Genomic DNA, 12387 nt, shown 5'->3' with positions numbered 1-12387 from the left:
AATTCACGGAAGCAGGGACTTGAGTTGTAAAAAGGGAGATAGTGGCAAAAATTAGCTTCTGGGAAGGTAAATTGCTGTCACCTCAGGTCCTATGAGGCGACTGTGTATAAATAGATTCTCTGTGGAGGAGGAGACATGTTTACCAGGACGGGAGATGTTCGGCAGCGCTTCAGTATGGGACTGACGTTTCATAGTTTAATCGAGCCAGCAGCCATTGATCCCCAGGAGCGTCTGTAATAATCACACTGGCACAGGAGTATGTTGGGAAATATCTTCTTCGGCAACATTTCATACAAGGAAGGCAATTCAAGTGATTGTAATTGACAATCACTTTTAATAGGCTCCTAGGGTACGGAATGACTGCTCTAAAGGTCAGTATGGTGTCAGCTTCAGTCATGGGCAAATAGCAACGTCCGAATTGTCCTTTATCAGTTAGATGTCATCCTGGCCTACTGAGAAGCCAGTCTGCATCTTTAATTGCTAGAAGAATGAAAACATCAGCAACCAGAAATACTGGGTACCAATGAAAAAAATCATAATGAAGGGAGAAATTAGAGGTGAGCTGGAATTGAAATTCGTTTAGCCGAATATGCTACAAATAGGCCTAAATGAGTTAACACCAGGAAAAATAATGAAAAATCATGAAGGAAAACTGCAAAGAACTGGGTTCTAATGATAAAACTGCAGCTTGATCAAGACCCGATTCTCTGTAAACGGAAGGATGGAAGTCGAGGAATTGATAGACAGGTGTGATGTAGAAGCGACGTAAAAAGGACTTTCTTCTATTCACCCTTCCTCCCTTCCTTCGGTTTTCCCTCTCTCCTCTTTCCCTTCTTCTCCTCCCCCGCTTTCTTTCTTTGAGACCCAATCCTACTATGTAACTCAAAGCTAGCATGGAACTCTCTCTGTGGCCCAGGCTGTCCTTGAACTTGTTAGCTTCCTTCCTCATCCTTTTGAGGGCTGGAATTATAGGCTCAGATCACCATGCCTTGTTTGATCTTAGATGTTTGGCTTCCACTCATGGATCTTTCGCACAGAATCTGGGAGAAGCAAACCAGGGCAGTTTATTTAATGGCCTACATTGAAATCTTTCTATATTTGGTTTTGAGATGGGGTCTTGCCACGCTGCCTGGGCTCAAGAGATCCATCTCCAGAGTACTTTGGAGTACAGGTGTGGACCAGTGAGCACCCCACCACCACCGGCCTTGATGCAGGTAAAGGGTCAGAGCATTCAATCCTGTTTTCACCATACTGTAAAATCGCTGCTGGGCTCAACCTCTGGGACCTACACAAAGCTGGACGTCATGGCTCACATCTGCAACTTCCACATTCCTATGGCAAAGTGGGACACAGGGACAGGGACCCATCCAGAAACTTACAGATCAGCTTGCAGTGGCAGCAGAGGCATGGGACTTTGTGTGTTGGTGTGTGTGCGAGATTCTAGCTGCATGCTCTCAGGAGGAGGTGGCACAAAACAGAGTCAATAAGCAGAGTTCTTTCACTCAGGCTGTGGGGAATCTAACTGAAGAGACGGAGGCCATGATGGAAGACACTTTGGAAACTGTTCCTGTGGAGAAGAAAAGGATCAGTTCCACAGGCTCTTTGTTAGTGGCTCGCACATTGAAACCACAGAAGAAGGTCTGAGAAACAACCACACACAATGGGAAAAGCACACAGACTGTGTGGTGATGAAGGACCCTGAGAACAAAAGATCAAGAGGGTTTGGTTTTGGAAATGCCCTCATCCAAGGCTGAGCTGATGCTGACTTGACTGCAAGGCCTCTTTCAGCTGATGGAAGAGCCGCTGAGCCAGAACAACACCAGAGAGGGATCTTGAAAACTCAGCACCCACATGGCTGTGAAGGTTAGAGAAGGTCTGTGGGGTTAGAGAAGATGCTAAGAACATCACTAGAGTTTTCTTTTTAAAATGTGGAAAAACAAATACTATTTAAACAACAATATTTTAAAAGTTACTGATAGGCAGTCAGGGAAGAAAAAGGCTTTGACTTTGTTATTCTTGATGACTATAACCCTGTGAAAAAGAATCCCACAATTATGGCACCATCCATGGTCACAGTGCAGAAGTTAGAATGGCAAGGAATGCAGAAGTCCAAAGAGCCAGGAGTGAACGAGGAGAGAACTCAGGTTTGGGGGGGGGGGGAATCTCATCGTGGTGGTGGAAATTTTGGTCCAGGACCAGGGAACAACTTTCCTGGGGAAGGGGTGATGGATATGGAAGTGGACACGGATTTGGCTTGGCTACCATGGGTATGGTGGAGAGCCTGGGGGTGGCCACTTTGGAGGTAGCACTGATTATGGAGGAGAAAGAGGAGAACAGGGGGGTGGAAGCCTGGATACGGCAAACAGGAGTGGGCCGATGGAGGTGATCATGACAACTGCAGAGGAGGAGAGGCCACGAGTGGGAAGGAGAACGGCTTTGGAAAGTGTAGTCAGCAGTCTTCTCTATAGCACAAGGAAGAGCAGAAACTCGGTGGTGGCGGGAATGTGGAGGAGCAATATCGTGCAGGAAGCTCTGGTCCTTGGGGCGGAGAAGGAAGTGGGGGTGATGGTGGGAGGAGCCAAAGCCAGTTTCCTCCTACTTGCCATGGGTTTCAGGATAGAAAAGGGAGAGGATGAGAACCCACAGGAACTGAACAGCTTCAGGTTATCAAAAGAATAGTGTCAGAAGGACTCTTATCTCAGTCATGCACAACCTAAATGCCCCTCAACCAAAGAATGGATAAAGAAGATGTGGTACATTTACACAATGGAGTACTATACAGCAGGAAAAAAATGACATCTTGAAATTTGTGGACAAATGTGTGAATCTAGAAAACATAGTAAGCAAGGTGACCCAGATCCAGAAAGACAAATATCAAATGTACTCACTCATAAGTGGCTTTTAGACATAAAGCAAAGAAAAACCAGCCTATAGTTCCCAATCCCAGAGAACCTAGATAACAAAGAAGACCCTAAGAGAGACATTCATGGATCTAATCTATATGGGAAGTAGAAAAAGGCAAGATCTCCTGAGTAAATTGGGAACATGGGGCTCATGGGAGAGGGTAAAAGGGGAGGGGGAGGGAGGAGGAAGGGTTGGAAGTGGAGAAAAACAATTCAAAAAATGTTAAGAAAAAAAGAACAAGTAGAACATTTCCTTATAATATCCTTGGCTTGTTGACTTCTAAAGAAAAAGTCATTTTTTTTCAAATTTTTACTGTTGCTGTGATGTTTTTATGAAATTATGAGGCCTTCAGCATATTTCCAATCAATAATTGATCCATTTCTGCATTACCTTGTGCTAGAAGACCTGGCTGACCCATATGGGATTAGATACGTGTTATGTATATGAGACGATTCCTATTCCTAACTGTATCTTGTAACTGAATAAATGGTAAAGTCAAAAATTTAAGTGTGCGTGGAGTTAAACTATTAAACATTTATGATTTAATAAAGATAATTCTAAAGAAAAAAAAGAAGTATTTATAGTTGAAAGCACAGTTGAATTATAGTTAATAGCCTTGGAGCACATCTGGCTACTGCAGACCACAAACCTGGCTATGCAGTTGCCTATTTACTTACACCACCAGCAGTAATTAATTGTCAGTGCTATTTCTCACAGTAACACATGCAGGAATTACCTGAGAACACTGTAGAACTGATTTTATAAGGTGGGTCTGGAGAAGGGCAGTTGAGAGCCTGTCTTTAATCAGTTTCATGGGTAATGCTGATATTGACAGTCCAAGGGTCATATTTTGCCAGCAGCAAGGCTTATAGCACTTAGCTACTCGGCAGTGTCTTTACTGAAAAGGAAGTGGAAATCTGGTGTGGTGGCTTCCATCTGTTAACCTCAGCTAATAAGGAGGCTGAGGTAAGAAGATCAGCTGAGCACAGAGTTTGAGAATATTCTGGGAGACAGCCAAAATCTTGATTTGTGTGTGTGTGTGTGTGTGTGTGTGTGTGTGTGTGTGTGTGTGTGTGTGAGAGAGAGAGAGAGAGAGAGAGAGAGAGAGAGAGAGAGAGAGAGAGAATGAATCTCAAAAACCCAGTTGTGCTTTCTATCTGAAATGTCCCCCACAGGCTCATGTTCTGAGTATCTGCTTCCCATGTGGAGACACTGTTTTGGGAGGTTCTGAAAACGTTCGAAGGTTGGACCCAGCTGGGGCAGGCCATTTGTTTCTGGCCTCTGCCCGCTCACTCAGCTTCTTGTCTAACATGCTCTTCTGCGCATGCTCCCATTGCCTCCATGTTCTGTTCGAGTGCATGGGGCCCAGTGTCCACAGAATGAACACAGAAACCATTCGCTGGAAAGCAAAAAAAAAACCAAAAACCCTCTCTCCCCCTTGTTGTTTCTATAAGGTATCCTGTGGCTGTTTGCTTTCTACTCTGAAGTATCCTCCATGGCACAACAGTGCCAGTAAAAGCCACTGCACAGTTCTCTTGGTGGGTGTCTGGAGTAGCAATTAGCGACAAGTCACCCAGCGTGACACAGAGCTGGCAAGATGGGACAGTCATGGCCAGGCTTGGGCTGGAGCACAGCCAAGCAGTAACTTGGAACCAGGGTGACAGACACAAACCTAAGGACATAGGCAACAACCCGAGATTCTGGGGAAGATCTTCCCAAGGCTGGGGACTTAGAAAGGTCAAGTCAGTTTTGTTTGAGTATCAAGAGTTGGAGAACTAAGCTTACATGTGCACTAGACAAGTACCAATCCATCTTTTTTCCCTGACTAAAAACAACTGGCTTGAAGACAGGTCACAAGAGCCAAGAAGTCCTATTTCTCATAATCAATACGGTATACACAATCTTTGCCCGAATAATTGCTGTCAGTGGCGACTCACTCCTCTTAGAGAATAGAGGTGAGGAGATTTCTTTTCGGATAATAGATTCGAATCACTCCCTTGTCAAGGGGAGAAAAGGGAGTATGCTCTATTATTTCAAACACATGATTTCTAAGCAAATACTAAACAATTTTAAGGTTCATCAGAGACCTTGTTTTGAAAACAGACGTGAAGCCCAGTGAAATAAAACCTTTAACGGAAACCATAGCTGCCTCTGTAACTCTGCACTGCCTTCCAAGACCGTCTACAGCACAGGCTTGGCCTGTACTCAGTGTGCTGAGAGGGCTCTTGAGTTAAGTCGAGCTTGCCAATCACATGCTTTGCTCTGACATTTCAAAGGCAGCAGCACTGTTTTGTGTGAACTATCCTTGCAAATGTGGAAGCGATACACCAAATGTATTACAGGCTCTTTTAAAAGTATGGCTTGGAATTCAAAACACGGATCATGATTCGCTAGTAACGGCAAGAGCACATAGTAAAGGGAAGTTGCCAATGATGCCAAATGACAAAGAAAATCTACATAGAACACTAGACTCTGTTTTTGTGCAGCCATGGAAGACTTGGCCTTGCTAAAATGTAGAAGCTCATGGTTCAGAGAGTTCGCTTTCCTAGCAGAGCAGTTGGCTCAAAGTTAGGCATTATTCTCTAGTTTAAAAGGTGTAAAGTTGTCTACTGACAACTTTTGAGGAGTGTGTCAGAAAAGTTTTCACCAGTCTTCTTCTTTCTTGACTCTCTTGACTCATCTCTATGAGCCTGTGCTAATTGCTTCCTGGTTCCCACAATGCCATAAGTCTAGCTGTCTCTCCCGATGTTTCCCTTAGTGTGACAATGTGTTGTCTTTTCTCTGATCTGTGAGGTCCTAGAGGACAAGGTCAATACGGTATACACAGTCTCTGCCCAAATAATTGCTTATTCATTTTTTGTACCTCAATACTTATCATGGTACCTGGTATATGGTAGATGGCTGACAGCCTACCACTCTAGGGCCGGCCCATTGCTTGTGGTAGGGAATCCCTCATTCTGGAGTTAAACATGGTCAAAATCAGAGTAAGGAAGACATCAAAGACCATCCTCTCACTAGAGTATTCCAGATCTACCTTCAGAAAGTAGGAGACGATCAGAGTCCGCTCTGCTCATTGGTCTAGGCCAGTGACAGTTCCACCGTTCTCCATGCTCCTCCTTTATCTTCCACTGAGCTGTGGTTTGAACTCTGTTCCCATTAAAATATTTATGTTCTGCTTCATCAAAATCAAGAGCTATATTGTTGAAGCTCAAGAAAGCCTAAAAATAAATTTCAATACCTCTTTTGCAAAGTTTTAATATTTTTTAACAAGTATTTTTTTAACAACAAAAAAAACATGCTCAGTTTAAAAAAGAAGACCCCCAAGGCTTAAAGAAATCTGAAATAATGGTGGCTTAAGATTTTAAAATTGAAATGAATTATATGTTGTCTTCAAACAGTTTAAATTGTAAATATTTCTGAGAATAATTTATTATTTTCTAACATTTGATGGTTGCCTCTGGATTCTTCTGTGAGAAACAGCACCTCCTTACTGCCCAGAAAACAGCTGGGAAGGGCATGACAGTTAAAAAATATCCTGGTTGCTAAAATAGGTACAGGATCCTTTTTCTGAAATTCACACTAATTTTACATGGGTAAACCTTTGTGTTCTTGGTCAGTGTACTTTAGGATAAAATTAAATATTAAATATTATTTAACATAACAGTCTAGCTGGTTTCTGTATGTCAAGAAGAGAATTAGAGTCAATTACCATGAACATACTAGACATTATAATCTTCCCTTCAATTTGTCTAAGTTGAATACTTGAAATAAATGAAATAAGTCTCAGTAGTGGTGTAGGAGGATCTGCTTTCTATGTGTTGCTTTCCTTGGTTGAATAAAGAAAACTGCCTTGGTCTTTTGATAGGGCAGCCCTTAGGTGGGTGGAGTAGACAGAACAGAATTCTGGGAGGAAGAAGGCAGTCTGGCAGACACCATGATTCTCTGACCTGAGACGGACGTCAGTTAGAATCTTGCCAGTAAGCCACAGTCACATGGTGATTCACAGATATAATAGAAATGGGTTAATTAAGATGAGGGAGTTAGCCAATAAAAGGCTAGATATAATGGGCCTCCAAGTCACATGCTTGCTCACATTACATTGCCTTAGGTAATATTTCATTAAACTGTGTGATTTAGTGATTTGTTACTGACCTATACAACAGGGCACACACTCAGCAGATAGGTGTGTGGCCAACAACTGGCAAGAAACATCTGTTAACTGGGGAGCAGCCCACTTAGGTTGAGCTCTCTCTCTCCTTAGCTTTGATCTGGGCCTTTTGCAGAGATGGCTCAGACAGGATTACCAGATTATCAGTCAATTGAGATGCCATTGTTTGGGGCACACAGCTTGATTTAGCTATCACCATGAAAGCTGCCCCTGACCGAGTTCTGCCTTAAGCCTGGTGGGGCTCTTCACACACACAAACTCATTTAGCTTTCACAGAGAGGCCCTTTTCACATCACAGTTGAGGACACTGGGGTTACAGAGATTAAGAAGCTTATACCAGGCAAAAATTGGTACTAGATGGTGGAGGGAAGGGAGGCAGAAGACTCCTGTAAAAGTGTTGCCAGTGTTTGATCCCTTAAGAGTAGACTGCTTGTTAGGTAGATCACCAAATTTAGCAGGAAGACATATCCAAACTGGCAGCTATATGAGTCAGAGGAGAAGCACAGAAGCGTGGAAAGAGCAAGGTAGAACATCTCCAAGAGGCCACAGCTCCATGGAATGAAAATATGCTCAGATCTGCAACATGATGAATGACGACTTAAAAGTTTACGTGTAAACATGACCAACGACCTCAAACAAGTAGGAAAGCCCATGTAGGAGGCCCTAGAGAGGCCAACCAGCAACATAGAAGGAAAAAAAAATCATCAAAATAGATGAGAAAATCAGCATTGTGGACAGTGGATTGCCAGTATGGGCTTTGTATTTAGCAAAATAGTAATACTCTAAAAACATTCAGTGGGAAAATTGAAACTTAAAAACATACAGATCTTGGAAATGAAAAGCTTAAACCAAATAAAGCACTCAGTGTAAGTGTCATCCATGGGCTTGGCCAAGCACCAAAGAAAGAAAAGGAATATTCTGTATACTTTAAAAAAAATGACTTTCAAGTATCAGTAAGGGAAAAGAACTAATGAGCATAATTAAAACGTCTAAGAACATGAGGATGCTGTCAGGAGACCATATCTAAGAATCCACCGGATGAATCAATAGAGGAAGTTAAGATAAATGCTAAAGGACTAAGGAATCTGTTCAGTGGTACTATGGCAGAAAACTTCCCAAATATAGAGAAAGAAATAAACATCTAACTGCAAAGGGAAATCCCAAATAGGTATGACCAGAGAAACACTTCTTGATGACACAGAGTCAAAATGTCAAGAAACTAAAACAGGTGCTAGAGTGTCTCATTGGTTAAAAGTACAGTCTGTGTTTCCAGAGGACCTGAGTTCGGATTCCTGTATCCACATCAGATGGTTCACAACTTCCCGTAATTCTAGTTCTAAGAGATCTGATGCCTCTGGCCCCCATGGACACCCGCATGCATTACACAACCCCCCTCCACACACAAATACAATTTAAAATTGACATGCAAGGTAAAAACTAATATTAAAGCCACAGGTTAAAGTACCAACGTACATAAAGGCAAATAAATCAAGAAAAACACTAGTCCTTCATCACCAACCCCCAAAGTCATGGAGTAATCTATTTCAAGTCCTAAAAGCCAGTAAGTGCCAACCCAGATTGCTATATCCAGTACAGCTCTCTTTTAAAATTGGTGATAAAATAAGGACAGTTTGAGACAAACTAAGGCACATTGTGACCACCAAGCCAGCTCTGCAAGTGGTGCTTCAAAAGAAAAGAGACCATCTCATCTCACTTGTGAGAGCAAACTAAGACAAGAGTTCACTACAGATGGGTATGAGAGAGTAGGAAGGAATCTACCATGTCTAACATATTAAATCAATAAGTACCTACCACAACAGTAGGGAAAGAAAATGACAAACAGCTATCAAACCCAAGGAATTGGGAAATAACTCTCAAGAATGATTATAAATGTAAACAGATTTTTTTTACTCAAATCTATTACTTACTCACTCACTAACAAAGATGATACTGACTGACTGGATTATACAGCTAGACCCAACTATGCCCTCTCTGAGAAACACAGCTAACTGGTAATGATTCCCACAGACTAAGAGGCAAAGGATATCTGTCAAGCAAATAGAAGCCAAGCATAAAAAGTCCAATAAAAAGTCCAATAAGTTCTGATACAACAACAGAAGACTACAATATCACACTCTCCTCCACCAATCACCAAAGAGACTTCAGGATCAAATCACACCACAGATCAAATGTCTCCAACAGATAACTACAGAATGTTCCATCCAATAGAAATAAGAATACTTACTTTTCTAGGCAGCCAATGTTACCTTCTCTACAGAAACCACCTCCTAGGTTTTGAAGCAAGTCTTAACACACACAAGCACACATGTGCACGTGTACATGTACATACGAACACGCGCACATTTTCTCTTGTTTCTTACCAGATTGTGGGGTAATACCAGATAAAATTAAGAATCAATATCTGGAGAAGTGCAGAAACCACACAAATTCTTAGACACTGAACAATACACTGTTTTTTGAATGATCTAGGTCATTAAAAAAAATTCTGGGAGGAAATTCCAGAGTTCCTAGAATCCAGTGGAAATGAAATCACAGTCTACCAGAGCCTCTGGGATACAGCAGATGCAATTTTAAAAGGAAACTTTGATGGAGAGCTGCCATCGAAAACTCAGAACAGTCTCGGATAACCTGATGACGCACAGTAAGTTAGATCTGAGGAAAGCAAGAACAGCCCAAACCCCAAAGCCGAAGACCACAAAAAATGAAAAATAGATCAGGGGTAAAAATAGTGAAGTGGAGAGTAAAGACGAATCACAGAACTGATCAAACAAAAAGCTGATTCTTCGAAAAGAGACGAAATTGACAAACTCAGTTCATACTAACCAAAAGCAAGAGAGAAAAGGCCAAAATTCATAAAATTAGAAATGAAAAAGGGCAAGTCACATGCTACCAATGATCACCCACAAAGCTGTATTTCAAAGTTCCAAGGGGACATGTTAGCCTGTGGTTAACAGGGCTCCTACAATTTTAGCCAGAGTTGTTCAGAATCTTGGCACTTTTTGTTGAAAGAGAGGAACCGCTTGGGCCCATATTTTCAAAGAATGAAGTGTACAACTCTAGGCCCAGTAAGGGGTCAAAGGTAGTTTTTAAGATAGGAATACTAAGGCACATGATTCCAGCCATCTGAGGCTTTAATATGTGTGCATGAAGCCTTGCTGGGCCTTTAAAATATTTACATATGTTCCAAATTTTCTTTCATATTCATGTCTTGGCTGAAGTGAGGGTGTCTGTAGGGAAGATAAGGACTATCAGGCCAAAGGAGCCAACCTGGAATCTGCCTGGGGTTGTCAGAGGTCCTGATAGTCGGTAGAACACCAGGTAGACTTATCTTCCTATAGGTCTCCTGTTATATATATTTCTCTTCCTGTAGGTCTCCTTTTATATATACATGGGGGTGGGACATTCTTTGAGTGAAGGGCTGACAGAATAAAGAAGCATTTCATGCAAGTAAGAAATCATATTTAACCTGGCGGTGGTGGTGCACGCCTTTAATCCCAGCACTCAGGAGGCAGAAGCAGGCAGTTCTCTGTGAGTGAGAGGCCAGCCTAGTCTACAAGAGCTAATTTCAGGACAGGCTCCAAAGAAAAAAAAAGAAAAGAAAAATCATATTTAAAATGATATGGAAGAAGCCGACCAACCAACCCAAACACAAATCATATTTACATTCGTGCAGTGGAAGCCCCATGAAAATATATTTTAGAAATCTGAATTATATGGGTCATGATCAATTCAGCAATGCCACCTGTGTGACACCAGAATTGTGAGGGCCATTTCCAAGGCCCGAAATGGAATGCTGAGTGTGCAGTGAGGTCAGCATCTATGTGTGGTGTGGGAAGACAGCGCTCCATTACGCTGAACTATAATTGGACATTCCGAATGCTAGCAAGCCAGGCCCACAGCAGAAGGGGTCAGGCCCAGAGCTGTCAATCTTAGTAGAAAAGTTATGTTAGCACATGGCTCCCTATGAAGCAAATAAACCTCCAGCAAGATAATTTTGCATATTAAATGCATTTATTTTTTTCAAAAATAAAACCAGACCCAGCAAGATGCCTCTGTTGGTAAAGGTACTTGCCACAAATACCAATGACCTGATTGTGAACCCCCGCTCCTACATAATGGAAGGAGAGAACTGACTCCTACAGGTTGTCTTCTGACCCCCATGGGTGCACCATGGCAAACTTATATGTGTGTGCATGCACATGCACATGCGTGTACACACACACACACATACACACACACCATAATAGATAAATAAAATAAATGAATAAATAAAAATCAGTTGTGATATGGGATGCCTCTCTGTATGTTGTGAATATGTTTTATTACCGTTGGTTAATAAAGAAGCTGCTTTGGCCTATGAGAGGACAGAATATAGCAAGGTAGGAAATCCAAGCAGAGAAAGAAGAGAAAAGCAGGTGAAGTCAGAGAGACACCATGTAGCTGCTGAAGGAGAAAGATGCCAGAACCTTACCAGTAAGCCACAGCCTTGTGGTGATACACAGATTAATACAAATGGGTTAATTTAAGATATAAGAACTACCTAGGAATATGCCTAAGTCACTGGCCAAGCAGCACAGTTAATATAGTTTCTGTGTGATTATTCAGGTCTAGGTGGTCACGAAACAAAACTCAGTCTCCGATTACACAGTTGATAATGCTTTGTGATGGCAACTGTACTGAAGAAACTACAAAAATTTAAAAATAATAGCTTCATCTTCTCTGCCTAGGCAGATCCTGCATGTCCTTCACCAAGGTTTAGTGAGGTGAGTCCACCTGGCCCTCCAGTACAAAAATATTACCTAAACCCCCAGGTTAAGCCTTGATTCCATATGTAGAGGTCCAGTCTAGCTTGGTCATTTCTGCCTGTGCTGCCACAACTTTATAGGTTTCTTCCAGAACCCTCCCTACCTGTGCACGGTCTACAGGTCCTTCCTACACCACAACCAACTTCCTTGCCCAGCAAGATATTGTACATCCTTTATCAAAGTCTGGCCAGGTGAGTCTACCTGACTCTGACTACCCCTCAGCCCCCAGATCTACCCCTAAACTCCAGGTAAAGGTCAAAATGCATATAATGTACACCAGCTCAGCCCTCTGACTTCATTCCACTGAAGCCATATATAATCTTTAGGTTAGACCTAGTCCACACATCCTGTCTACATCAGACACAGAACTAAAAATGAAGTCCACACGCCCATAACTTATAGAAAAAAATATAAACAACGTGAAAGATCAAAGAAGTATCTCCCCCTCTCTCCCTGCTTCACTGTAGGAATTCCTACAGCAGCAGTCTT

The sequence above is a fragment of the Myodes glareolus genome, chromosome 4 (genome assembly GCF_982192425.1).
Source record: "Myodes glareolus chromosome 4, mMyoGla1.1, whole genome shotgun sequence".
NCBI classification, from domain to species: domain Eukaryota; kingdom Metazoa; phylum Chordata; class Mammalia; order Rodentia; family Cricetidae; genus Myodes; species Myodes glareolus.
This window is presented reverse-complemented; position numbering follows the sequence as displayed.